Source organism: Leptonychotes weddellii, chromosome 8, assembly GCF_054177405.1.
Source record: "Leptonychotes weddellii isolate Sample4059 chromosome 8, ASM5417740v2, whole genome shotgun sequence".
Taxonomy (NCBI): Eukaryota; Metazoa; Chordata; class Mammalia; order Carnivora; family Phocidae; genus Leptonychotes; species Leptonychotes weddellii.
Genome location: NC_138376.1, coordinates 109,197,651 through 109,225,559, shown reverse-complemented (window position 1 = coordinate 109,225,559; position 27,909 = coordinate 109,197,651). Strand labels below are relative to the sequence as shown.

The window sequence follows — 27,909 nt, the reverse complement described above, 5'->3', positions numbered from 1 at the left end:
ACTAAGACATTGAGGATACTCCCCCAAGAATTAAGTAATCCATCTATCGTAGAACTACCAAGGTAATTGGCTAAGCCAAGGTGGTAAAAATTGAAAAGTACAATCCAGGTACATGTGAAGCCTTAATTTGATATTGGTAACCTTTGGGAAAGGTTTCAAAATATGTTCATATGAAGGAGTTCTGGTTCTTTTCTCAAGACTTGGCAATAAACAACACTATCCCAATACTAAATTCCATTTTTCAGATTCTTTCATGAGGCTCCACTAAAAAGAAGAAGCACAGATGCTTAAGGTTTTGTGGACTTGATAGTTCCATTATCTCAATGGAATGTGTCCCTTTAAAAGCCAATAGATTAGGGCGCCTGGATGGCTCAGTTGGTTAAGCGACTGCCTTCGGCTCAGGTCATGGTCCTGGAGTCCCGGAATTGAGTCCCGCATTGGGCTCCCTGCTCGGCGGGGAGTCTGCTTCTCCCTCTCCCACTCCCCGTTTGTGTTCCCTCTCTCGCTGTGTCTTTCTCTGTCAAATAAATAAATAAAATCTTTAAAAAAAAAAAAAGCCAATAGATTAGAATTTTTCAAGAAGAATGGCATGCTAAATTCTGGCAAATGCTTCTGAGAGATTAAATAACAGAATAAATTATGTACTTTAGATTTGGCTAAAGGAAGGATAGGATTTTCAGTGAAAGAGTCAAGACAAAACAAATGTTTTCAGGGAAAGAAAGGGGTAATCTAAAGAAAGGTACAAGAATCCAACGGGAATCTGATTACTTACCAGCAATATTGATACTAGAATACACTGGATACTACAGTACATCCCTAGGTTCCTGAGGATGATTTTTTAAGGTAAAATTATATAAGCAGACAGTCTTCCTATCAGTTTTTTCTCAGATTTCTAGAGACTCAAAGTTTTGGATATTTATTTTTCTTAGGAAGTTTCTTCGGAAAGCATGGCAACAGAAGAAAGTTGAAAACCAAAAAAGTGTACTGGAAAAAATTTCAAGATGGTATTATGTAATTGACCTAGAAAACAAGAGGTACAGTTTGGAACACAAAATCAATTAATTTTCAAAATGATGTTTTTAAGATCATTATGGATTTCAGTCTACAAAGAAAATAAGCAAGTACTAGAAATTATTGGTAATATAGGAGAGGAAGTATATAATATTTTTTCAGTATTAAAGGAGACGGTAGTGGGGAATGTTTGGAGCTTGGCACAGGGACTTGGAAAAAACCAAGATGCAAATATAAAGGAAATAATAGACATTTGGAGCAATGGCAGACTCTAAGAAGTTAGAACATTTTATTTAATAGACTAAATGTTGCATCACCGAAAAGCAGTTAGTTAGCAGTACAGTTAGCTCTGTACTGAACAATATTTCCATAGTAATAATGTAAATATGACTTATTTATTTTCAACTTTTAGATTGAACCTATTGAGAGAGCATAAGGGAATTGATTATGGTCACAAAATGAAAATTTAATTTTAATTTAGATTTAATATTAGATGTTCTAGTATGAGGGTAGTATTGACTTATTTTAATTTTGTTTTAATGATTACTAATGAAGTTGAGTACTGCTTCATAATTTGTTGGCAATTTGCTTAATATCTTTTGTGAACTGCATACTCAATATTTATGTATCTATTTCTTTGGGATAATATGTCTTTTCTTATTTATTTTAAAGAGTTCTTTATATATTTACTGGATACAGTTACAAATCTTACTTTGTCATTTACTTTTCCATACTGTTAATTGGGTTTTGATGAACAGAATTTCTCAAATTTTATAGAGTAAAAATTATCAATACTTTATGTGTGTGCTTATGTATGTATGCATGTGTATTTTCATATATATATAATTCAATTACAATTTATTTTTATCTGTCATATGAGAGAGAATTCAAGTTTTAATGTTTCTTATAAATTAAGGCACAGAAAACTTTTTTTGAAAGGGATTGTGTTATTACTGCATGACTGTAATTTGTGGTGTGTACCAAGCAGCAGTGATAAGCAATGATAAGCACCACACCTTTGCAACTATAAAACTCTCCCATAATAGTGTGAAAATTGTCATAAAAAAAGATAAATAAACCAAAAATAAGGCTGAGCTTCACTACAGATACTGAAATTTTGTTACATTATTTTCATATGCAATGAAAATTAAATATTACTTTTTGTGTGATTGGCATTATTTCTTTCTTAAATATTTGATAGAATTTTCCAAAGAAGCCATTGTGGCCAGGAAGATTTTGTTATGGGAAGATCTTTAATTATGAATTCAAGTTACCTAATAGAAATGGGCCATTTAGATTATGTTTCTTCATTCTTTTTTGGGAATTTATTTCAGTAGATTTATACATTTAATAAACTATTTTAATAAATTTAACAAAATTATAAATTATTTATAACATTTCTTGTTCATTTAAATGAAGTCAAATATATTGTTATAAATATTTTCATAATATTCTCTTGTTAATATTTTTTTGCCCATAGGATCTGTAGTTATAACCCATCTTTAATTCATGATATTATTAACTATTTTTTGTGTGGTCAACTTTATGGATCTTTCAAAAGAAACACTTTGTTTTCATTGATTTCTCTGTTTATTTTCTTTTTATGTTGATTTGTGTTTCTGTATTATTGCTTTATATTCTTTGACTTTGATTTTAATTTTCTGTTTTGATTTTTTTTTTATTTTATGGTGAAACTTAGATCATTGATTTTAGATGATCCTTAATGTAATTTATATAACTCAAAGCTATACATTCCTTTTTAATAACTTTTGCAGCATCTCACCCATTTTGATATGTTGTGTTTTTATTTTTACTCAATTCAAAGTATTTTATAATTTGCCTAATGATTTATTCTTTGATCCAAAGGTTATTTAGAGATACATTTATGGATTGTCCAGATATAGTTCTATTTTAGATTTCTAATTCTCTGAAAGCAGTTCTGTTATTTTCAGAGCGCTTACTTTGTATTATTTTCATCCTTTCCAATTTATTGTTTTTGAAAGAACATGGTCTGCATTGTTGAGTGTTCCACAAGTACTTGAAAATAATCTGGTTGCTGCTGTGTTGGGTGCAGTATTCTATAAATGCCAACTAGGTCCAGTAATGCAATTTCTGTTTTCAGAGTTTCCTTTTACTAACTTTTCTATTTGTCCTATCAGTTACTTCTGTTGAAGTGTTAAAAACCTTTACTATGGTTGAGATTTATGCATTTTTCCTTTCTATTCAGTCAGTTTTTGCATCATATGTATGAGGTTCTATTAGGGGCCTATATAGGACCATTGCTACTCCTTGATGAATTGGCCCCTTTTTATTAGAAAATATTTCTCTTCATCACTAATGATATTGCTTGTTCTGAAGATTATTATGTCTGTTATTAATATAGTCATTCCTGGATTTTTATTTATTTTTCAGGATTTTTAATCTTAAAAGTCAAATAGCTTTTCCAATTGGCTTAATATTAACCAATGGTGTATTTATATTTAAGGTACATTTCTTGTAACTAGTACATAATTGGATGTTTTAGACCAGTCTGACAATCTTGTCTATTCCAACAGTCCCTTTTAAGTTGGTTGGACTTAAATAAGTCATATTGTTTTATGCATTCTAAATGTCCACTATATTCTTTACATTTTCTTCTTTTTGGTGATACCTTTTATATCAATTGAACATTTGTGTTCCATTTTTTTCTCCTATTATCTTACTACATATACTTCTTCTTTATTTATTATTGGTTAATCTCAGATGTGCATTATGCAGTGTTACCAGTTTATCTTCAAATTATTATATAGCCCTTCACTTGTAACATGTGATCCCTATAATAGTTTCCTTTCTACTTTCCTTCATGCTATCACTATCTTACATTTTTCTTCTACATGTTTATAAACATCAAAATATCCTATTATTTTTGCTTGAAAATCAGTTATCTTCTATAGAAATTAAAATGAGAAAAAATTTTATGTATCTACTCACATATTTACCATTTCTGATCCTCTTTACTCCTTAGTGCAGATACAAGTTTCCATCTGTTATCTTCTCCTTCTGCTGAAGACCTTCTTTTAATAGTGCTTTTGGTGCGCAGACATCGCCAATGAATTATCACAGTTTTATTTTTGTTTGTCTGAAAATCAGTTTTTACTTTATCTTCATCTTTGAATGATATTTTCTTTAAAGAAGCTATTCTATTGTATTTTTGATTTGCACAGTTTCTGATGGAAAGTTTGCAATAATTCTTATCTATGTCCCTCTCTATGTGATATTTTTTTCCTTTAGCTATTTTTAAGATTTTTCTTTTTTTTCTTTTTAAAGATTTTATTTATTTGACAGAGAGAGACACAGCAAGAGAGGGAACACAAGCAGGGGGAGTGGGAGAGGGAGAAGCAGGCTTCCTGATGAGCAGAGAGCCCCATGTGGGGCTCAACTCCAGGACCCTGAGATCATGACCTGAGCTGAAGGCAGACGCTTAATGACTGAGCCACCCAGGCGCCCCTAAGATTTTTCTTATCACTTGTTTTCAGCAACTTAATTATGATGTGCTTTTGTTGGGGGAGGGAGAAGAAGGAGGCTAATTCCTGTGTGGATGTTTATCTTCTTTGGGACTTACTCAGTTTTTTGAGTTTGTTGATGTCTCTTTTCTTTAAATTTGGGAAAATTTCGGCCACTGTTTTAAAAAACATTTCTTCTCTCTCATCTTTCTTCTTTTTCTGGGACAATAATTATCTATACATTAGACCTTTTTTTTTTTTTCAGGCTTTATTCTCTATAATTTTTTTTTAAGATTTTATTTATTTATTTATTTATTTATTTATTTTTGAGTTTTTTTTATTGTTATGTTATCTTAATCAGCATACATTACATCATTAGTTTTTGATGTAGTGTTCCATGATTTATTGTTTGCATATAACACCCAGTGCTCCATGCAGAATGTGCCCTCTTTAATACCATCACCAGCCTAACTCATCCCCCCACCCCCCTCCAGAGAGAGACACGGTGGGAGAAGGAACACAAGCAGGGGGAATGGGAGAAGGAGAAGCAGGCTTCCCGCTGAGCAGGGAGCCCCATGTGGGGCTTGATCCCAGGACCCTGGGATCATGACCTGAGCGGAAGGCAGACGCTTAACCAACTGAGCCACCCAGGTGCCCCTCTCTATAATGTTTTATAGATGTTTTCTTCTATAATGATTTAATAAGTTCAGATATTATATTTTTGATATGAAAGTCCCACTTGGTTCTTTTTATTTTTCTACTTTTCTCTGCATTATATTTATGTTTCCTTTCAAATAAGTATATGCATTTATAATAGCTGTTTTAACATTTTGCCTAGTAGTTCCATTATTTCTATTATTCAGTGGCTTTTTCTGTTGACTTTTTTTGGGTTTAATTTCCCACTTGTTTGTATGACTGGTGATTTCTATCATGCTGGAGTTAGTAGATATTGAAATAAAAATGTCTGGATTTTTATGTCCTTTAACAAGTGTTCAGTTTTGTTTTGACAAGCATATGTAGGTCAATATGATACCTCTGAGTCATGTTTTATGCCACACAAGAGTATATTTTAGCTACTTTTCACTTTACTATTCAGGCTAGATTCCTCTGGGATCTGTCCTGCATTCACATCATTACATGTTGCTGGATTATTTTACATTTTGTAGGGTTCTTATACCTGTTATACTGGGATGAGATTTTGGCTCTCCTGTATACAGACATTTCTATGAAGCATTTCTGCATTTTCGTATTTTGAAAATGTTTGTTGTCATTTTTTCTTCTTTGAGTACTTGTCCACAGTTGCCTATGAAGCCTACAGGACTGAAATTTTATAAATAAATAAACAAACAAACTTATTTATCTATCTATTTATTTATTTATTTATTTTATTAGAGAGAGGAGGGGGAGGGCAGAGGGAGAGAGAGAATATTAAGCAGGTTCCATGCTCAGCACAGAGCCTGACATGGACCTCAGTCTCACAAACCTGAGATCATGACCTGAGCCAAAATCAAGAGTCAGACACTTAACCAACTGAGCCAACCAGACACCCCTGTAAATATATTTTTAATTTCAGTTTGTTTAATGGCTTCATTATTATTCCAGTTTTTAATTTCGTATTTATTAATATACATATAGAAAAATCCACAGTTCTACTTGGAGACATCAATATATCTATGTACATCTACTTTTTAGACTCAATTCTGTTTCATTGACTTCTGTGTATATCTTCTTGTCAATGTTATACTCCCTTGAACACTGTAGCTTTGTTCAAATGACTTGAAATCAGATACTGTGTCTTTTGACTATATACTTCTTTTTAATAATATTTTGAAAATTCCACCTATTTGCTTTTATTTTTTTGCTATATACAAAATGGAATAGTATTATTTGAATGTTATTATTGAATACTATTATTGGTAGACTGATTAAGGAAAGCTGCAAATTATAAATTTTAGGACAGCCACTAAATTTTTTTAAATAGTTATGAGTAATAGGGCAATAATAGAGATAAGATGGAATCATGAAAAATACATAATGAGTACAAATGTAGAAAGGAAACAAAAAAAGAAGAAAATTATGAAAAAAATTTAAAAAGAACAATTAGCAAGACAGTATATTTTAAATTAGCCATATATGATTATTTTAAATGTAAGTGGTCTAAGGGCGTCAGTTAAAAGACAAAGAATGCCAAATTTAATATGAAATTCATACTTAGGTATATGCAATTAATAGAAAATGCTCTCAAAATATAAACACATAGAAAGGTCAGAAACTATGGGATGGAAAGAGAAATACATACAAACCATCACCAAAAGAAATCTAGTGTGTTATATCATACCAAGTAGAGTTCAGAACAAGGAGTAGAAACAGGGAAAAAGGAGGACATTACCTAATGTTGATGGAGTTGATTTTTTAAAGAGATATAATAACTGTAATTGTCTACATACCTAACAAAATGCATGGATCAAAACCAGATGTGACTGAAGGGAGAAACAGAAATGACCACAGTTACAGCTGGACACTTCAAAACTCTTCCATCAGCAGTCTGCCAACCTCAGGGTTGTGGGCCTATGGCTCTTCTAATGGACCACTTTCCTCCTTTTGCCTCTGTTGAAATAACCCTCAACTCTATGGCCAACTAATCTTTGACAAAGCAGGAAAGAATATCCAATGGAAAAAAGACAGTCTTTTCAACAAATGGTGTTGGGAAAACTAGACAGCCACATGCAGAAGAATGAAACTGGACCACTTTCTTACACCATACACAAAAATAAATTCAAAATGAATGGAAGACCTAAATGTGAGACAGGAATCCATCAAAATCATAGAGGAGAACACAACCTCTTTGACCCCAGCCACAGAGACTTCTTGCTAGACACCTCTCCAGAGGCAAGAGGAACAAAAGCAAAAATGAACTATTGGGACTTCATCAGGATAAAAGCTTTTGCACAGCAAAAGAAACAGTCTACAAAACTAAAAGGCAACCTATGGAATGGGAGAAGATATTTGCAAATGACATATCAGATAAAGGGCTAGTATCCAAAATCTATAAAGAACTTATCAAACTCAGGGTGCCTAGGTAGCTCAGTTGGTTAAGCATCTGCGTTCAGCTCAGGTCATGATCCCAGGGTCCTGGGATCGAGTCCCAGATCGGACTCCTTGCTAAGCCGGAAGCCTGCTTCTCCCTCTCCCACTCCCCCTGCTTGTGTTCCCTCTCTCGCTGTGTCTCTCTTTGTCAAATAAATAAACTTTAAAAAAAAAAAAGAACTTATCAAACTCAACACCCCCAAAAAACAAAAAAATCCAGTCAAGAAATGGGCAGAAGACATGAACAGACATTTCTCCAAAGAAGACATACAAATGGCCAACAGACACATGAAAAGTGCTCAAGATCATTTGGCATCAGGGAAATACAAATCAAAACCACAGTGTGAGATACCACCTCGCACCAGTCAGAATGTCTAAAATTAACAAGTGAGGAAACAACAAATGTTGGCACAGATGTGGAGAAAGGGGAACCCTCTTACACGCTTGGTGGGAATGAAAGCTGGTACAGCCACTCTGAAAAACAGTATGGAGGTTCCTCAACAAGTTAAAAATAGAGCTACCCTATGACCCAGCAATTGCACTACTAGGTATTTTCCCCAAAGATACAAATGTAATGATCCGAAGGGGCACCTGACCCCAATGTTTATAGCAGCAATGTCCACAATAGCCAAACTATGGAAAGAGCCCAGATGTCCATCGATAGATGAATGGATAAAGAAGATGTGGTGTATATATATACAATCGAATATTACTCAGCCATCAGAAAGGATAAATACCATTTACATCAAAGTGGATGGAACTGGAGAGTATTATGCTGAGTGAAATAAGTCAATAAGAGAAAGACAATTATATGGTTTCACTCATATATGGAATATAAGAAACAGCACAGAGGATCATAGGGGAAGGGAGGGAAAACTGAATGGAAGTCATCAGAGAGGGAGACAAACCATGAGAGGCTCTTAACTCTAGGAAACAAACTGAGGGTTGCTGGGTTGGGGGAGGTGGGTGGGGGATGGGGTAATTGGGTGAGGGGCATTATAGAGGGCACTTGATGTGATGAGCACTAGGTGTTATAAGCAACTGATGAATTATTGAACTCTGAAACTAATGATTACTATATTTTGGCTAATTGAATTTAAATTAAAAAAATAAAGAACCTAATCCTCAGGGTTATAAGAAACAAACAAACAAAAAACCATGGCACCACTGTAGCACAGCCAATGTGTTAATTCAAACCTGAGTTAATTTGGGGTCTTCAAACGCCATGAAGCAACCATTAGCATGTGGGTAGTTTCCTAACCATAGGGATACTTACTTGAGGCTGCTTGGAGCAGGAAATTACAAATAGTAGTAGTATACAATCCCTCCTCACCCAAGTATATCCAGTGAACAAAAAGATGAAAAAAACGAGTAAATGTAAGAAAGGAACCTGGATACAAGAGGAGAAAACAAACAATTAAATTGTAAAAGCCTTCACAGTTTAACACACATGGAAAGCTAAAGTTTACTAAAATAATTTTTTTTGGATGTTAATGAAATTTTAATGAATTTGAGGCCCTGGCACAATATATCCCTGCAGAGCTCCAGTTAAACAGAAAAAAAGCAAGTGTTGCATTAATGCTGAGAGCTTACGGACGACAACAGCCACAGTGAGCCCAGAATGGAGGCAGCCTCAGTTGGGGTGAAGATTTTCTCAGCCCAGTAAATTTTTTGGCCTTCGTTTTTCTGGTCTCCTGGAGGTCCTATGAGCTCCATGGGCTGATGTCCTGTGGTTTTTGAGTGCTGGATGCCTTACACAGGACAAGAGATCCATGATTTCTGTCATCCTCTGCTACCTCTGGGTATTAAGGGCTCCTACATCACTTTAAATGTTTACTGCAGATTGCTTCTTTTGCCCTTTTTTAAAATTATTATATTATGTTAATCACCATACATTACATCATTAGTTTTTGATGTAGTGTTCCATGATTCATTGTTTGCGTATAACACCCAGTGCTCCATGCAGAACGTGCCCTCTTTAATACCCATCACCAGGCTAACACATCCTCCCACCCCCCCACCCCTCCAGCAACCCTCAGTTTGTTTCCTGAGATTAAGAATTCCTAATATCAGTGAGGTCATATGATACATATCAGAGAAAGACATGTATCATACTAAAATAATTTATACAACAAAAAGAAAAAAGGTGTTGATTGGCTTTTGGATTACTGTAGGTTCTGAGTTAACTTTAACATCTGTTGAAATGCACCAACTGTCAAATTTTCATGGCCTTAATCACTACTGGAACACAATCTACAGTTATACCTGAGGATTTCATTAAATTTATATAAGGTGCCCGCTATAATCTTAGAAGACAAATATATATGCCTCACTTTAACCATTGAGATTATTGCCTTGCCCATGGTCATAGCACCCATTGTCCTACTTTTAAGACAGTCTGAAAATGGGCATGGTTGCTCTGACATATTAAGTGACAAAGTAAAATTAAATTAAGTCTCATGGCACTTAACAGTTGGCTTGACAAAATGGGACTCCATAAAGTGCTTCTCCACCTCCACCTTCCCAGTGTGCTGCCCTTCATTAAAATAGTTAATACAGTCTAATATAAAGTAAAATAAGGCCTTCAGGGATTGAAAGTTATTATATAAGACCTAATTAGTGAAGGTGTAAATATCCATTAATTCACTGCTTTTATTCTTAACAACCCAATATGCTCATCTCCTAAACCTAGAAGGAATGAATGGTGCCTCATAATGGATTATAAATGTTCTGCGTGGTCCTACCCATTATGACCCCTATACCCGAAATTATAAAGTTACTGACACCATCAACTTAGCATCCTGTCAATATATTTTTTTAAAGATTTTATTTATTTGTCAGAGAGAGAGAGAGAGAGAGCACAGGCAGGAGGAGTGGCAGGCAGAGGGAGAAGCAAACTCCCTGCTGAGCAAGGAGCCCAGTGAGGGACTCTATCCCAGGACCCTGGGATCATGTCCTGAGCCGAAGGCAGCTGCTTAACCAACTGAGCCCCCAGGCGTCCCCCTGTCAATATTTTCTATTATAGATTTGCCTGATCTGTTCAGTGCCTGTTTCAAAAGCCTTTCAGCCTTATTTGGTCTTCACTTTTAGAGAAACTATTCATTTTTACCTGGCTACCCATTGGAGGAACTCAACACCTCTGCTCTCTTACAGTCTTTGCAGGCAAAGATTGTTTTTTGAATAAATATGGTTAATTGGCTAATATGCCTTAGTTTACCACATAATATAGGTATTCTGTTTATTTCATACATACTCTTTCATACTTTTTTTTGAGCTTGATAGGTGCTTGAAGGTAGTCGGACTTTTGGGGCCTTTTCCTTTTTGCCTGTAAGTGTTAAAACTCTAGATCACCTGCAACTTAACATTTCCTCAAACCTGATTTTTAAAATCGGAGTTAATTTTTTGTTTATGTCATTTATTTTCATGATCTTTTAAAAAGAATTCTGACTCTTACATACCATATTTTACTGTTTTGTCATAAAACTAGCATACATTTTTGAACTACTGAAACTATCTCTTAGATGTACATTTTTCTTCTTTTCTTCCTTGGCATTTGTTATTATAAATAAATCAAAGGCCAACAGATTTGTGAGTAACCATTAATCTTCCCTGAATTGACAGTCATAAATATGCGAGTTTAGGAATTTATTTAACAGAGAAGATGATTATTTCTATTAAATGCTATTATTGCTCTATGAATTTATTTTATTCTTCAGAAATGCCAATAATCCATAATTTGAATTTATATTACCTCTCCTACATTTGAATAAATTCCTTTCATTTTATCTTATTTTTGATCTTTGTAATCTGAAGGCTTTTCTGAATGGCCTTTTTATGTAATAATGGTATTTTTAAAAATGATGATTATATACTTTTGAATCTAATATGACTTGAAGTATCTCATTGTTTTCTTTCTTTATTTTCATTGCTTGAGTCATGAATTATCCTTGTTTTTACCTGCTGCTTCTCATTCAGATCTCTTTTTATATCTGTTTGAATGGTTTTATTATTGTGTTCTTGTCTTTTACTTTTGGTTTTATAAATTTCATGCTTTCTTCAATTGTGAATTTAGAGCAAATACTTCCTAAATATGTATGTAGTAATTTTTCTGAAACCACATTGTTCCTAGCATCACCAGGCCATGTTCTCATTATTTTTAAAAGTATTTACTTATCCTTGAAGAAGATGTTTGCTCAGTCCTGATATGTGTCTGTGTATATAATGGTTTACTTTTGATCTCTTCAATATTACATACTGTTTTTAATATTTTAGAGTACCCCAGGGAACTTTCATTCATATGGAAAGGAATATTCAACATATTTTTATTGGTAATTTATTTAATATTCCATTTGTTAGATGCCATTCTATTAAAATTTTTTTTCTAAAATTCTATATATGTCATCCAGTTCTCTTTATATCTCTTTGAATGGCTTTATTAAATTGTGTTCTTGTCTTTTACCTTTGGTTTATAAATTTCATACTTTCATGCTTTTCATGCTAGAAAAGTAAAAGCTTTACTTTTTATAAATGAATTATCTCAAATATTGAAACAAGGATCACAAATTCATTTAATAAATTTTTCTAAAAACTGGGTAAATTCATACATTTTAATGCCAAACCATACTTTTATATTAAAGTAATTAACATATTTCAAAAATAAAAAAAGGTATGTAAATCATTGCATTGATAACAAAACATTTTATTTACACATATCATTTTTAAAATATAAACATTGTGGTTTTAATTTTTTTTTGTTAGCTCTATATACTGTTTCTAATATTCTTCCTAATATTAAAGTAATGTTATTAAACTCAAAAGAAAAAAAATGTTTTAGAATGGTAGAGTTTTCAGATTTTGTCTCAGGACATAAGACTTGATTATACTCTATGTGATTCCAACCAAAGAAAACAGTTATTAGATTGGCATATTTTTTTCTTGTATTATTTTAATATGAAACACTCCACCTTGATCTAATTTCTTACAGCCTGGGTCTTTAAGTTTTGTTTGCCCAGGATTAAACACAGCACATTGTCGTGTTATTATCCCATATTGGCCTGTTCTGTTAGCATTATTGAAATCCCATGTGTGAGGAGATAGTTGGTTGACATTAAATTAGTTTTGTTTTACAATCAGGAGAGGACATGAAAAGCTATAACCCCAGTCCACAAAGACTATCACAGTTCTTCCTGCCATAGCTCATTTTTACCACTGATATTTTGTCCACATATATAGAGCACCCACACCCCTCCATTTTGATCCCTATTTATATTGCATTTCTAAAAATGTTATCTCCCAAATACACAATGTATAATCCATGTTTTGACTCCACACAATTAGTAAATGCCACTCTCTGTTTAATTATGGTGTAAAGGAACTGTATAAATCAGAATGTTAGACATGTAGCCTCAAATGGTGTGAAAGTATGGGGTTTATTTATTCTTTTTTTGCATTATTGTGGCTTATTTTGACATCATACTTAAGAACAAGTGATGAAGGCCCTAAGACCCCTAGCACATAATAAATATGTGCCCTAATTGAAATGAGTATTTAAGTTCCATAAAAATATTGTGTTGGTATAATATAAGAATGCTTTCTTATCTCTGTGGAGGATATTCATGGGACTAGAATAATAATATAAACTAAGTATTGCTAATTAACTAAATATTATTCATATCACATCATTATATATTAGTAAAGGTCAGAAACAAATTTTTTAGTTTTGAATATTTTCCTGACCAGATGACCCAGAGGCTTTTTCTAAAATTCCCATATTGGAAATCTGCTTTTCTTGGTGAATGCCAAAATACTAAGATATTCTCCTTCTTACTAGTGGAACACTCCTCTCTTTAAAGAAAAGAAAGTCTAGAAGGTTTTATTTGTCTTCTTTATACCGTTTCTTCATTCCAATGCAGAATTATGTTTATATTTTATTTTCTTTTTTAATATATATATGGTCAATCCTGAATCATTGGTTAATTCCAGTGACTTTCCATCCCCCTTTCCAAATCATTTAGGTATTCATGTATTTTCTAAAGAACATAGCTCAGTAAATTTTAGCTAAACCATATCAGCACTTGTCAGAAAACTTAACATTTTTAATTAAAATTTGGCTAAAATTTGTATTTCATATTTCATATTAGTTGCCTATTTATAGCCCTTAACTATATAAAACAATAAAAAAAGGTTGGTTTTGTCCATAGTTTCACAGTAGCAACAGATTACGTTTATGATCGACTGGGAAGGGTAAATAGTGGATTCTAAAGTCCTGTAATCTGAATACTCCCAGTGACCATACAGACAGATTTTACACTTCTTCAAGCTTTGGCTGCTTCCCAGAAGTGTTTGATGCTGTGTCAATGCGCACGGGCGCGCGCACGCACGCGCGCACACACACACACACACACACACACACACACATCGCACCTTTATAATACTTGCCTTCAAAATAGTGTAAGATTCAGTAACACTTTTGCTTAATATTAATTAGCACATGGTCATTCCCTGGTTTTTAAAAGAAAAAAAATTCTACCTTGTGTAAATGCATTTCACTTGTACTGCTTTGTTAGTTAACCAAAAATAATAGGGAAAAAACCAAAACTGTCAACAAGTGTTCAGCCAAGTTGTTCTGACAAACCTCGAGAACATTTAGTTTCTTTATTAATAGATCCAGGTCAAAGGTAACACATATCAGCGATTTTATTTGGTTCTGATTATGGGTAAACTGCTAGGTACTTTAGACATTCTACTGGGAACGTTATTTACATTTTCAGAAGCTTCCTAAGTAAATCTTTACATATTTACTTTTTGTTTTGTCATCGGATTCTTAACTGTCTATACTTTGACATTAGTGAATAAATGATAACATTATTTCATGACTAATGGAGTTCACAGAGATTTAGGGATTCTTTCTAACCCTTAGTTATTTTCTTCTAAAACAAGTGTTTCAGTTGAGTAACTTTGCAAAACGGAACTGCAAATGTGTTTGTTAGTTATATTGTCATCTGTTAATCTACGCATATTAAAAATAAAGTCAGCGGCAGAGTCTTGAATAAAAATATATTTGGATAAGGTTGACTTGTTTTAACTTATTTTTCCCATGTGAAAAGGAAAAGCATTTTCAATAAAAGAGCAAGACACAAGATGTTCCTCCAATGCCAGCTAATCACTCAATGGAATAGCAGGTATTGAACGGACCATCAGAGATTCTTTCTGTATCCAGGAAAGTGAAATACATAGAGTAAACTAAAATGAATTTTCAAGATGAACAAACACAAAGGGTACAGCAACTATCAGAGATTTTTAAAACTGGATTGGTCTAGAAAATAGCTACTTTTATTTCTGGTTCATTTTATTTCTTATCCAGAGACATCATCACATGGAAATGTCAGGTAAAGGGAATATTCAGGAACTTACTTAACTATGCTGTCAGATTTCTTCAAATCTTCCTTAAAAACAAAACAAAAATTAGTTTTAACAATAAGCAGAAGATGATTCAACTTCCATTTTAAAAAAACTTTTAGTTTTTCTGAGTATCTTTCTAAAGGTTTAAAACATATTAAAGTAAACATTAGCAAGGTAAGTAAATTTTGTCTATTGTCTGCAGTAATAATGTTAGCTGTTAATGATTATTTGTATAAAAGCCACTCAGTGATATGTCTTAGAATAATTTGCTCATAATGACTTACATTCAGGATATTAACTAAAAAATTCTTATATTTTGAGTACTCTATCCTTGTTGCTACAAGGCAGAGGAGGCTTTGGAATGCAATTTGCAGAAAATGAAGTGGTGGGATCACTCATTATCTGAGGAAAGAGGAAAGCAATTAAAAAAAAAACAACCCTGATATAACAACAAATAGACATAAGGAGTTCCTAAAATGTGGACTCTCAAATTAGGTTTCCCATATTACTGGTTAATATTATCATCTGTGGTTTTTGAACTAAAATTTAAAAAGTTGAAAAAATGGAACCAAAGTGACTCAGGGTGTGTATTTTATTTATTGACCCCTTTAAGACATAATTATACCGTTTTGTACAAACATAATTTAGTGTATGTTTCTAAAATTTTAGTTTAAATCTTAAAGATATTCTAATTCATAATACTGTTAACCTATCTATATTTTTATATTTAAAGTGAGGTTTTTTTGTGTAGCATATAATTTGGTTTGACAATCTCAGTCTTTTAAGTGATATCTTTACATCATTCACATTTAAAGTGATTATTGATATGGTTGGATTAAAATCTGTCACACTGCTTGCTGTTTTCTTTTGTTCCCTTCGCTCTAGCTTTGCGCCCTGGCAGTATCGTAGCCAATGAGGTTTATCCGAGGCGCGATTATTGCTAATTGTTCCCTTTGCTCTTTGTTTTTTTTTTCTGGACTTTTCCTATAAATAGAGTCATATGATATATGGTCATTTTTCACTGGCTTCTTTTAATTAACTTAATTATATCAGATTCCTCCATGCTGTGGCATGTATAAGTACCTCATTGCTTGTTATTGCTGAATTATATTCCGTTGTGTGGATATATTTTCTTTATCCATTCATTAGTTGATAGATATTTGAGTTGTTTTCACATTTCTGCTATTATGAAGAAAGCTGCTGTGAATATTTTCATATCTTTTATGGGAATGTTTTCTAATCTCTTGGATATATACCAATGGCATGGCTGGTCATATGGTAACTGTGTTTAACTTTTTGAGGAACTGACAAGCTGTTTTCCAAAGTAGCTATACCATTTTACATTCTCACTGGGAATATATGAGGGTTCCAATTTCCCCAGGAAACTAACACTTGTTATTGCTTATCTTTTTTTTTTTTTAATTGTAGCCATTCTAGTGAGTGTGAAATGATATTCATTGTGGTTTGACTTACATTTCTCTAATGTCTAATGATGTTGAGCATCTTTTCCTGTGCTCATTGGCCTATTGGGTATCTTCTTTTGAGAAATGCCTATTCAAATCCGTTGCCCATTTTTAATTAGTTTATCTGTTTGGTTATTGTTGAGTTGTAAGAGTTCTTTAACCTCGAAGCATGTCCCTTATCATAGATACAATTGGGAAATATTTTCTCTCATTTTTCACTTTATTGTGTTCATAAAAGTTTCTAAATGTGATGAAGTCCAATTTACCTTTTCCTTTTATTGCTTGTGATTTTTGGTTTCATATATACACAATTATTGCCTAATCCCAAGTCACTGAGATTTACTCCTATTTTCTTCTAAGAGTTTTAATAGTTTTACCTCTTACATTTAGGTTTATGATTTATATTAAGTTAATTTTTATATATGATGTGACTTACGGGATGTGAGGTCTTTTGCATGTGGATATTGTGTTGTCTGAACACCATTCATTGAAAAGAGTATTTTTTCTCCATTGAATTGTCTTGGCACCTTTGTCAAAATTTAATTGGCTAATAATGTAAGGGTTTTTTTCCCTAGACTTTCAAATATTTTTCATTGATCTGTATGTCTATCTTTATGCCAGTACCATACTTGTTAATTACTGTAGCTTTGTAGTCATATTTATTATTATCTTTGTTATTATTATTAGGATTCTAATAAGGATAATATTCACAGGAAAAAATCTACCTACAGCCCAGACAATCATCTTTTACCTCAGTCACCCATCTTTTGGTTCTACCTTGTGAGTAATACAAATGGTGTAATTCATTTTGATTCTTTATTTTCTTTATACACTAGGAATATGACATCTAATTTTGTGATCCATATTCCACAACTTTGCAGGAAATTTAGTTATTTAAATTTGCTAATAAGATTATTCTTAGCTAGTTTTAAGTATCTAAAAATTTTACATTCAAATTATTTATATGTAAATGTTATATATATGTTGTTAACCCTTTTTTGGAAAATATAACATTTTATCCTATAAATATAAGGTATGATAATTAAATTCAAATTAATTTTATGGCTTTATGAATGAGGCTCTTATTGATAGTTATTAAACTAGAGAATGAATAGCATAGATGTGAACACAACATAGGTTACAAAAATGAACATTATGGTCTGTTATACAGCAGGAGAGGAACAATTGCTTATTGATTACAAGAGATGTTCCTGGAATACATATATCAGTTATGGAAGCTGCTTAGCTTTGTAACTAGTATACCCATCAGTCCATTATTCAAATCAGCAAGCATTGACTTGACATTGTTCTAGACATGGGCCATATATCCAATATTTCTGACTAGAAAGTAGTTATAGTATGGTATAGACATAAACAATTAAAGAGGAAATGTTTATGGTGATAAGTACTAACATACAGACAAGCAGAGGGAGGGGGCTCCTTTATCAGATGGGAGAGTCATTAAAGGCTGGAAGAAGTAAAGTTTGAATTAATGTATGAAAAATAAGTAGGGTTAGAATGATTACACCTTCTGATAATTACTACTGCTGCCAACTGGACTTCAAATTTTCTATCTTGCTTCACTATAAATAATTTGTTTCTATTACTGAGATTATATTTTAATACTATCTCACAACACAGAAGTATTTATGAAAGTAGAAGTCATGAAAAAAGTAAAGATATTAAGCTGAAGACATTTTAGATGTTAAGCCAGTGTTAATTATTAATGGTGGATATTTGTTGAGAGAACAAGAATTAAGTTGTAAGATCCCTGTTTGGTTCCATTGTCTTAAAGAATGTTGAAGTGTCATTCTTTTTTTTTTTTTTCAGGATTTATTTATTTATTTGAGAGAGAGAGAGAAGGCAGGGGGGTGCATAGAGAGAGGGAGAGAGAATTTCAAGCAGACTCCCCACTGAGCGTGGAGCCCATCATGGCAGGGCTCAATCTCACGACCCTGAGATCTTGACCTGAGCAGAAATCAAAAGTCGATGCCCAACTGACTGAGTCACCCAGGCACCCCAAAGAGTGATTCTTATATTGCTATCTCATCTTTTACTCAAATTCTGTGATATATTTTGGGAGGAGTGGAATTAAATGGTTGCTAATTCCAGCCATGTGTCTAGTTATTTACTCATTGATTTGAGGAAGATGTGAGTGTGATTACAGGGCTATAGACCCTCTCTTTTAGAACAGAGCATATAATGCACATATTCACAATAATTTTTCTGCTCTCGGACATCATAATTTCTCATTGTAAAAATTTCCCAGTCTAACTCTGCAATCTTATAATCCAACCTAACACATCCTCTCATTGTATGAGAGTAGAATCTAATTTCTTAGGAGAAAATTACCACCATAAAAATACGATTTTTTAATTAAAAAGTTGATACCCAGAACCAAATTAATCACTCTTTCTTCCCAATAAATTATACAGAATGAAGTTACACTGTCATTAAGAGGAAAACAGTATCATAGCACTCAAAACTGTGTTTATTCTGTTATAAGCACAACTACCTAAGAAAATCAACTAATATTAGAAAGGAAAATACTCTGCTTGAAAGTAAATTTGTGTACAGACTCTGAGTGAAATATTTTGTTCCAGTGAGATTAGCAAACACAAATAGCAACAATGAAGAAAAAGCCACTAAAATTCTTAAGAGCAAATAATCTGCCATTCTCAATTTCTGTATGTGAATGTTATCTGCTCCAGCTATCAGAAAGAGGCTGTCAATCAGTTCTATTGCTGGAATGAAGGAATAGATGGTACAGTTTAATTTTATTATGGAAATTGATTTGCATCTTTTATATTTCTTGATTGAAATCTTTCCAGGTAATGGCATTGAAGAAGACTCATAAAACTGCCATGACTGGGGTAATAACAATTACTATGATCAAATTTAATAAAAAAAAACTTGCCTGCAATATGGGAACTATGAATAATTCATGTAAACTGTTGCTTAAAATGTGATAGAGAGGAAAAGACTTGTAGAAAAAATCTTAATGTATCCAGACAGGGATGATAATTGGTTTTTGCAAATAATGAATACTTCATGTACAAACCAAGACTAACAAGACTAGAGGAGAAGACTCTACATAGAGGAAATAATACCACATTTCTGATTTTTGCCAGATAAGAGGGATAAGTGGGTTTTTTTTTTTAAGACTGTCAGAAAATGAATATTCTAAAAATTATATTATAGAACATCACAATGTTTCTTTTACATAAAGAATTGAGGAATATTTAAAATGTCTGTATTCTATAGAGAACAAACAGATGGTTACTAGAGGGGGGGGATGGGTGATATAGGTAAAGGGGATTAAGAGTACACTTATTGTGACGAGCTCTGAATAATGTATAGAATTGTTGAATCACTATATTGTACACTTGAAACTAAAATAACACTGTATGTTAATTACACAGGAATTAAAAAAATAAGGATTTCTTCCCTGAAAAAAAAAGTCTGTATTCATATGTTTGTGAATAACCTATGAAAAAATGAACATTGACTCCAGTGATAAAATTTAGCATTTTCCTGTGTATATTATTTAATAGTCTCAGAGGCCTAGAAATCCAAGTTAACCCTAAAGAATTTGTACAGCTTCAATACTGGAACATATTTGTTTTGAAAAAGAAGTTCAAAAATGTTAGTTTTAATTTATTTGACATACAGAATTTTTACATGCATACTTAACATCTCTAGCTGTAATCTAATTCTCTGAGTTTTGTTTCAATTTAATCTTGTTTCTTTTAACTTTGTTAATCTCTCTGTTTCCTGCTTTTATTGGCTACCATCTGGTGGAAAAAAATTGCAATAGCAGAGGAAGGGTAAAATCTATGTAATAAGACAAAGGTTTTAATTGTGAATATGATTGCCACTTAATACTACAGATATGGGTAGCAAGGTTGGTGTTAAAATCTTGTTCTTACCATACCCAGTTCCATATGACCATCCCTATTCAGCTCTTAAATAATTTGAAAATTTACATTTGTTTATATATAAAATATCTAGTATACTTTAAATAAGTTCTAAGGAGGTAGGGACCAATTTGTTTTAATTATTTCAGTGTAACCAGGATGCCCTGCTACAGACAGACTTGTTTTACATACATTGTTTCAGCATAATTATTAATAGTGCCCCCTTTCACTCTCAAACTATACTGTATTAGATGACAATTGATTATGTATATGTAATCAATTTGCATGGTACCTGTGGGCGTATTATGCACTAAACAGTTTTCTTTCAGAATTTCTATTGAGTTTTATTTTCCTCTTATGTTAGATAATTCGGCATAGATTACTTTGGGAATCTTCATGAAGGTAACATCAAGAAAATAAACCTTTAATTTTAAATAAAAAATGTAATAGTTGAGCAGTTACTTCATATTAAATAGAAAATTGCTTATAAAACCTGAAAGTTTTTCTTAAGCAGTTAATAAGTACAGTGTGGAATACAAACATCTGTTCTTTGGTGATTAGCTCATCATGTCTCAATATTGATCTCCCTATGCTTGAGAATAAATGGACCGAAAGTTTTGACAGATACAATGCATTACTAAATATAGTACTTCTTATAATCAAAGGCAAAAATTGATATAATTGCATCACATGTACACATAGTGATATGTATATCATGTGGACAGAGTAATAATTCTGTATTAACAAATACTAATTATTATTTTATATTTTATATAATACATATAATTTATTTATATAAATATGTATATTTATAAATATATAGTTTTATATAATACAATAATTATTGTTAATAATACATTCTCACTATTCATACTCAAGTGCTATGTAGTATTCCTTATGATTCATCTCTCAAGAGTTTATAAATCTCAAAATTTCTATTTACTGTATCTTATTTGTTTGTTCTTATTTAAGTTGTAAATTTTAATCTTTAAGAATAATTCAAAAATTTTATCATTGCTATGTAATTTTTAAACATTTTAATGACCCTAGAAATCAGGTAGCCAACCTACTTGATTTAAAAGCAACAGAGGTTATATTCTAATCTGATATATGCTTATTTCTTTATAAGTTACAATAATTATCTTCAAAATACTTTAATATGACAACAGAAATAAACTACAGTGTAAAATTTGTTGTAATTAGTTGAGTATTTAGCTATAGTTAAATCACAAATCTGTTGTCCACCTTTGGTTCATCATTTTCCATTTCTTTTTAAATGATTTGTTATCCCTGGCTACTAAGAAAGAATTTAATGTCAGAATAGTCATTAAAATTTTGAATTTTGAAGTTTTTAAATTAAGAATTATACAAGGGGACAATGTAAAATAAAAGTCCCTGGTTCTTTAAAATATGAACTTAATGATGTTAAATAATAAAGATAAAATGTGTTCTTTTATGTGTGTAATATGTAAATATTTCTTCTATGTAAGAAAATTCTAAAGATTATATGATCTATATAATCCATATATAGCATATATATATACATATATGTATCAGATATCATATATCTTTTTCTTTGTAATATTCAGTCAAGTAGCCTTCTCACACCACATCATCTGCCCCTTTTAGGTCTCATATTTTGCAACATAGAATTTTATATATTTACAATAAGATATATTAGAAAACACTAGTTGATACAATAAAATTAAATTCATATAAAAAGCATTTGTAAAACCATGAAAACTCAACTCTACATAATAGTATGTTGTAAAGGAAAAGCCACATGGTCTTTGTTATAAGTGAGGTATCAAAAAAAACCCCACAAAATTCCTAGATTGTATGTATAAATAAGTATTCTTTTAAGTTCTCAAATGACTCTACGGATAATTAAGCTATTATTAATATTTGAGTTGAGCATAAAAGAGAAATAATGGCTGTAGTTTAAATATTGGCACATATATATATATATATATATACACAAACATACAATATTATTGAATTTCTTAGAAGATGCTATGAAAATAATATATTCTGAAAGCTATTAAAAAAAGAATCAAGTATTAATTCCCATTTTCCTGTATAAATTGTATTGTGCAGTAATCAAAGATGTCAGGAAAGAAAGTTTCTTTTATAAAAATACCTGAACTAGTAAATTATTAAGGATATTAGAATTAGTATATCACCATTTTGCAACCCTGAAGTCATTAATGTATGTAGGTAATTGTCATCAATGACTTTTATAGAACAAATCAACAGTCAACCACTATGGCCTTCTGATGCAAGTACTATGCATCTATAATGTAGAATTCCTTCTAAAATTCAAAACTGAATCTGTGAATCTAACTCTTAATTCACAGAGACTAAGAAAACAGAAAAACATGTTAAAAGACCATAGAGAGGGGGCGCCTGAGTGGCTCAGTCGTTAAGCGTCGGCCTTCGGCTCAGGTCATGATCCCAGGGCCTGGGGTCGAGCCCCGCATCGGGCTCACTGCTCAGCGGAGGGCCTGCTTCTCCCTCTCCCTGCCACTCTGTCTGTGCTCTCTCTCTATCTCTTTGCCAAATAAATAAATAAAATCTTAAAAAAAAAAAAAAAGACCATAGCGAGGTGATCAGGAAAATTTAGACTGTGTGAAACTATGTAGGGCAAATGACCCATCTATTTTCAACAAATTCCCCCTGGGGAGGAAAAAAAAATAAAAGAAGAAAAGATAAATACATAAAGATAAATTTAAGAGACACACTGATTAATTCCATTGCATAGAACTTATTTGTATCCTGATCCCAACAAATCCACTGCAAAATTTTTTAGACGATAACTGGAGAAATCTGAAAACTCACTGGATATTTGCTAATAATTAGGAACTAACTTTATGGCAGTTGATGATATTATGATCATGTTTTTGAAAGCCTGTTTATTTTAAGAGGCACATATGAAACATATATAGAAGAATAAAGTGATGTTTCAGTTTAACTTTAAATAATGTGAGATGGGGTTAATTAGTGGGGATAAAGATAAAACAAAATTGGTCATGAATTTTTATTCATTGAAGCCAAATGATGGGTACATGGCACATGGTTACATTTCTCTCTCTTTGTATGTGTATATAAAATTATATGTATGCATATATATGTATATTCATATATATATGAACACATATATGTGTGTGGTATATATATAGTCGTATGTTTTCCATACTCTTTTTTTTTTTTTTAAGATTTTATTTATTTTTTGACAGAGAGAGAGACAGCAAGAGAGGGAACACAAGCAGGGGGAATGGGAGAGGAAGAAGCAGACGTCCTGCTGAGTAGGGAGCCCAATACAGGGCTCGATATGGGGATTGATACGGGGTTCCATACAGGGCTTGATCCCAGGACTCTGGGATCATGACCTGAGCCACCCAGGTGCCCCATTCCATAGATATTTTTTTTTTTTTAAGATTTTATTTATTTGGCAGAGAGAGCACAAGCAGAGGGAGAGAGAGGGAGAAGCAGGCTCCCTGCTGAGCAAGGAGCCCGATGTGGGACTCGATCCCAGGGCCCTGGGATCATGACCCAGGTCGAAGGCAGCCGCTTAACTGACTGAGCCACCCAGGCGTCCCATAGATATTCTTAATGTACTCGTATTTCTTTTAACTTCTTTTCTGAATGATTTTCTTTAATGTAAACGTACCTTAAATTTTATATTAGACTTAGTAATATACTGTATTGAGATAAGGGTGCTCTCTTTGCATTATATTTTTATGTTTTGGTTCTACTTATTCAGACAAATGAAAAGAAGGAATTTATAGAAACCATTTTGTGTAAAATAATGACACATATAATTTTAGCCTAATGGTTTATCAATGAAACCTTTGATCGACAAAATACTTCCTTGACTGGATCTTGAATATTTGCACAGAAAATTCTACTTAGTTGTTTCACAGAAATAACATTTTAAATCCTTAAGATGATGCAGTTCACTGCATCCCAATGTTAGATTTTGTAAGACTTTTTATTCTCCAAATTATCACAGTTAAGCAATGATGAGAACAGCTAAATAAATCTTTTCTTCCAAAAGAGCATTTCAATTGCTAGGGAAGTCACATTGATACATTATTTCATCTGCAATGACAGAATTTTTCCCTTATAAGAGAACTACCGAATGTTAGCTCTAAGCATACATTCTTTATCTGTTTAGTTCATATTATATATATTTTTTGGTTCAAGTTTAAAGAGAAATGATGCATCAGGTAAAATATAGAGCAATGATGAAAGTTGTGGTGAAAATGGTTTTGATTAGGCTTATTTTTAAACTTTAGTGGGTTATTAATATATGCATAAATGTGTGCTACATTAAACATGCTTGCTATGATCAGTTTCTATGACAACACAGAAGCTGGTAGATTATATTGATTTGTATAGCATGGTTTTCAAAGAAGGTTGTGACCAATTTATTAGTCCTAATTATTGTATTAAAATGATTGGCAATAGTAACTGCAAAATAAATGATAGCAGTTCACCATTTAAAATATTCTTGTATTTCAAAGGTTATTTACATGCTTAAAAATTTCTTATGCTAGTAATTGGGGAAGGCAAAATCAAAGAATGAGTCTAAAGTACATAATAAGCTAATGAAACTAGAAAAAAATATAACAATTATGATTTAAGTTGAAAGAACCCAATTGGTTTTTATTTGACATAAGGAGGATAGAAATAAATATTTACTCACAAAACTATATTGATAAATCATCTCAGTACTTTTCCAAATAACATAAAGGCTTAAATAAGCCACGTATCCTAGTTCAGTCTGCTATAACAAAATACTGCATATATTACTTCTCACAATTCTTGAGGCTGGAAGTCTGAGATCACAGTGCCAGCATGTTGAAGACCCTCTTCTGGGTCAGGAATGAGCTAACACTGCAGGTTCTTTTTTTTTTTTTTTAATAAGAGCACTAATCCTATTTTGAGGACCAAACCTTCATGACCTAAGTAACTCCTGAAAGTCCCACCCTTAATACATCACATTGGGTATTAGGATTTCAACATATGAATTTGGGGTGGGGTGGCAGACACAAACAATCACACCATAGCACCTTGTTACTGTAATCTTTATCATTTCAAGACACATACCCTAAGTTGCTTTTCATTTAAAGTTCTTTTTTGGCATTTACAAGGAAATGAAGTGGAATCATAGTTCTTTAATCCTTTGTACACAAGGGCTCTTAAAAAAATCTAAGTAGTTTCCTGTTTCTGAGATTATGGACTGGGGTTGGAGAACTTTGCATTGCCTATAAAAGTTGCAAAATAATGATGTAAGGTTTTGGCTCTCAGAGCTACACCATGAGATTGGCAAGAACAAGCATCTCACAAAAGGCAGCAAAAAGGGAGCCAAAAAGACAGTATTTGATCAATTTTTAAAGAAACATTTATATGATGTAAGTAGGGTTGGAAAAATGTTAACCTGAAGGACTCAAGGAACCAAAATTGCATCTGATGACCTCTAGGGTAGTGTTTTTGAAGTGAACCTTGCTAATTTGCAGAATGATAAAGTTGTGCTTAGAAAATTCAAGCTAAGCATATGCTAAGCGAAATAAGTCAATCTGAGAAAGACGATTATTTTATGATCTCACTGATATGAAGAATTTGAGAAATAAGACAGAGGATCATAGGGGAAAGGAGGGAAGAATGAAACAAGAGGAAACCAGAGAGAGAGACAAACCATAAGAGACTCTTAATCTCAGGAAACCAACTGAGGGTTGCTGGAGGGGAGGGGGTGGGAGGGATGGGGTGGCTGGGTGATTGACATTGGGGAGGGTATGTGCTACGGTGAGTGCTGTGAATTGTGTAAGGCTGTTGAATCACAGACCTGTACCCCTGAAACAAGTAATTCATTATATGTTAATTAAAAAAATAAAAAAAATAAAGGTGACTAAGCACTTAAAAAAAAAAAAAAAAGAAAGAAAATTCAAGCTAATTACTAAGGATGTTCTGGGCAAAAACTGCCTGGGCAACTTCCATGGCATGGATTGTACTTTTGTGCTCTGTTATCAAAAAAGGGCAGGCTGTGATTGAAGCTCATGTGGAAGTCAAGACTTCTTATGGTTATTTGGTTCATCTAGTCTGTGTTGGTTTTACTAAAAAAAATGCAACAATCAGATTCAGAAGACCTAAGTTCAGTACCAGAGGTCTGCAAAATCCAAAAGAAGGTGATGAAATTCATGACCCCAAAGTTGTAGACCAATGACTTGAAAGAAGTAGTCAATAAATTGAGTGCAGGGAGCACTAGAGAAGATATAGAAAAGGATTGCATGTTTGAATTGGGAAATTTAATGGAGCTTCGTGGTGAAGGAAGTAGTACTGACAAACTATGAGGGATGAGACAGGTGCTAAAGGTGAACAAACTGAGAGGTGTGAGACACCAGTCCAAGAGTCTGTTTAAAATTCACTCTTTTAATGCTGACAAAAAAATTTCATTATGGGAAAAAAAAAAAAAGTGATAAATCCAGTTTGGGGAAGAGACTTGAATTTACTTAAAAGCACACATTCTTATAAAATAATCCTTAGAGGGGCGTTTGGGTGGCTCAGTGGGTTAAGCGTCTGCCTTCAGCTCAGGTCATGATCCCAGGGTCCTGGGGTCAAGCCCCGCATCAGGCTCCCTGCTCAGCGGGGAGCCTGCTTCTCCCTCTGCCTGCCGCTCCCCCTGCTAGTGCTCTCCCTCTCTCTCTCTGTCAAATAAATAAAATCTTAAAAAAATAAAAATAATCCTTGGAAATTCAAAATTCCTATTTCCAAATGACTGTAAAATCCAGATTTATACAAATGTCAAGTTAGAACCTATCTTTCCAAACCTTTCTATAGTGAAATGTTATGAAAAATATTTTAATGTACTTGTATTTTAATGTACTTTAATGTACTAATGTGTTTATTCATATTTTATGTTTAGCAATTTTTCTATATTGGTTCAGAAGTTCTCACTACTAGTAAAACTTTCTTCCCTATTGACTCCTAAAGATACCATAGCTTTGGCTTTTACAGTTTACATTTTTACATTAAAATTGTATCTCTAATTATTTATTTATTTATTTTTATTTTTTTAAGATTTTATTTATTTATATATTAGAAAGAGAGAGAGAGAGAAACACCATGAGAGGGGAGAGGGTCAGAGGGAGAAGCAGGCTCCCGCTGAGCCGGGAGCCTGATATGGGACTCGATCCCAGGACCCCGGGATCATGACCTGAGCCGAAGGCAGTCGCTTAACCAACTGAGCTACCCAGGCACCCCTAATTTTTTAAATATATGGTGAAGAAGCAAATTAGTTTTTCTTACAGTTTCAAATGTGTGTGTGTGTCTGTGTATGCAGACATATTTTGGGGGCTCCTATTATGTTCTGGTTATTGATAAGGCTATATACCATTCTTAAGTTTGTGCTTTTTCCCATACAATTTAGAATCAGCTTTTCGATTTCCACAAAGTATCTTTTGAAATTAACACTGGAATTACATTTATTCCATAGCCCTGTTATTAAAATTTGACATCTTTATAATCCATTCCTACATTTATTTAGTT

General features: G+C 32.7%; 1 non-coding gene and 1 pseudogene across 1 annotated transcript; both read left to right on the top strand.

The window, feature by feature from the left end:
* LOC102734022 (small ribosomal subunit protein eS1 pseudogene) overlaps positions 1-26,782 on the top strand; it is a 66,196-nt pseudogene extending 39,414 nt beyond the window's left edge.
* On the top strand, positions 15,865-16,003 carry LOC115939346 (U4 spliceosomal RNA). Its single transcript, XR_004074173.2, has one exon. It is a non-coding gene; the product is annotated as a U4 spliceosomal RNA (small nuclear RNA).
* Positions 26,783-27,909: the final 1,127 nt, after the last annotated feature.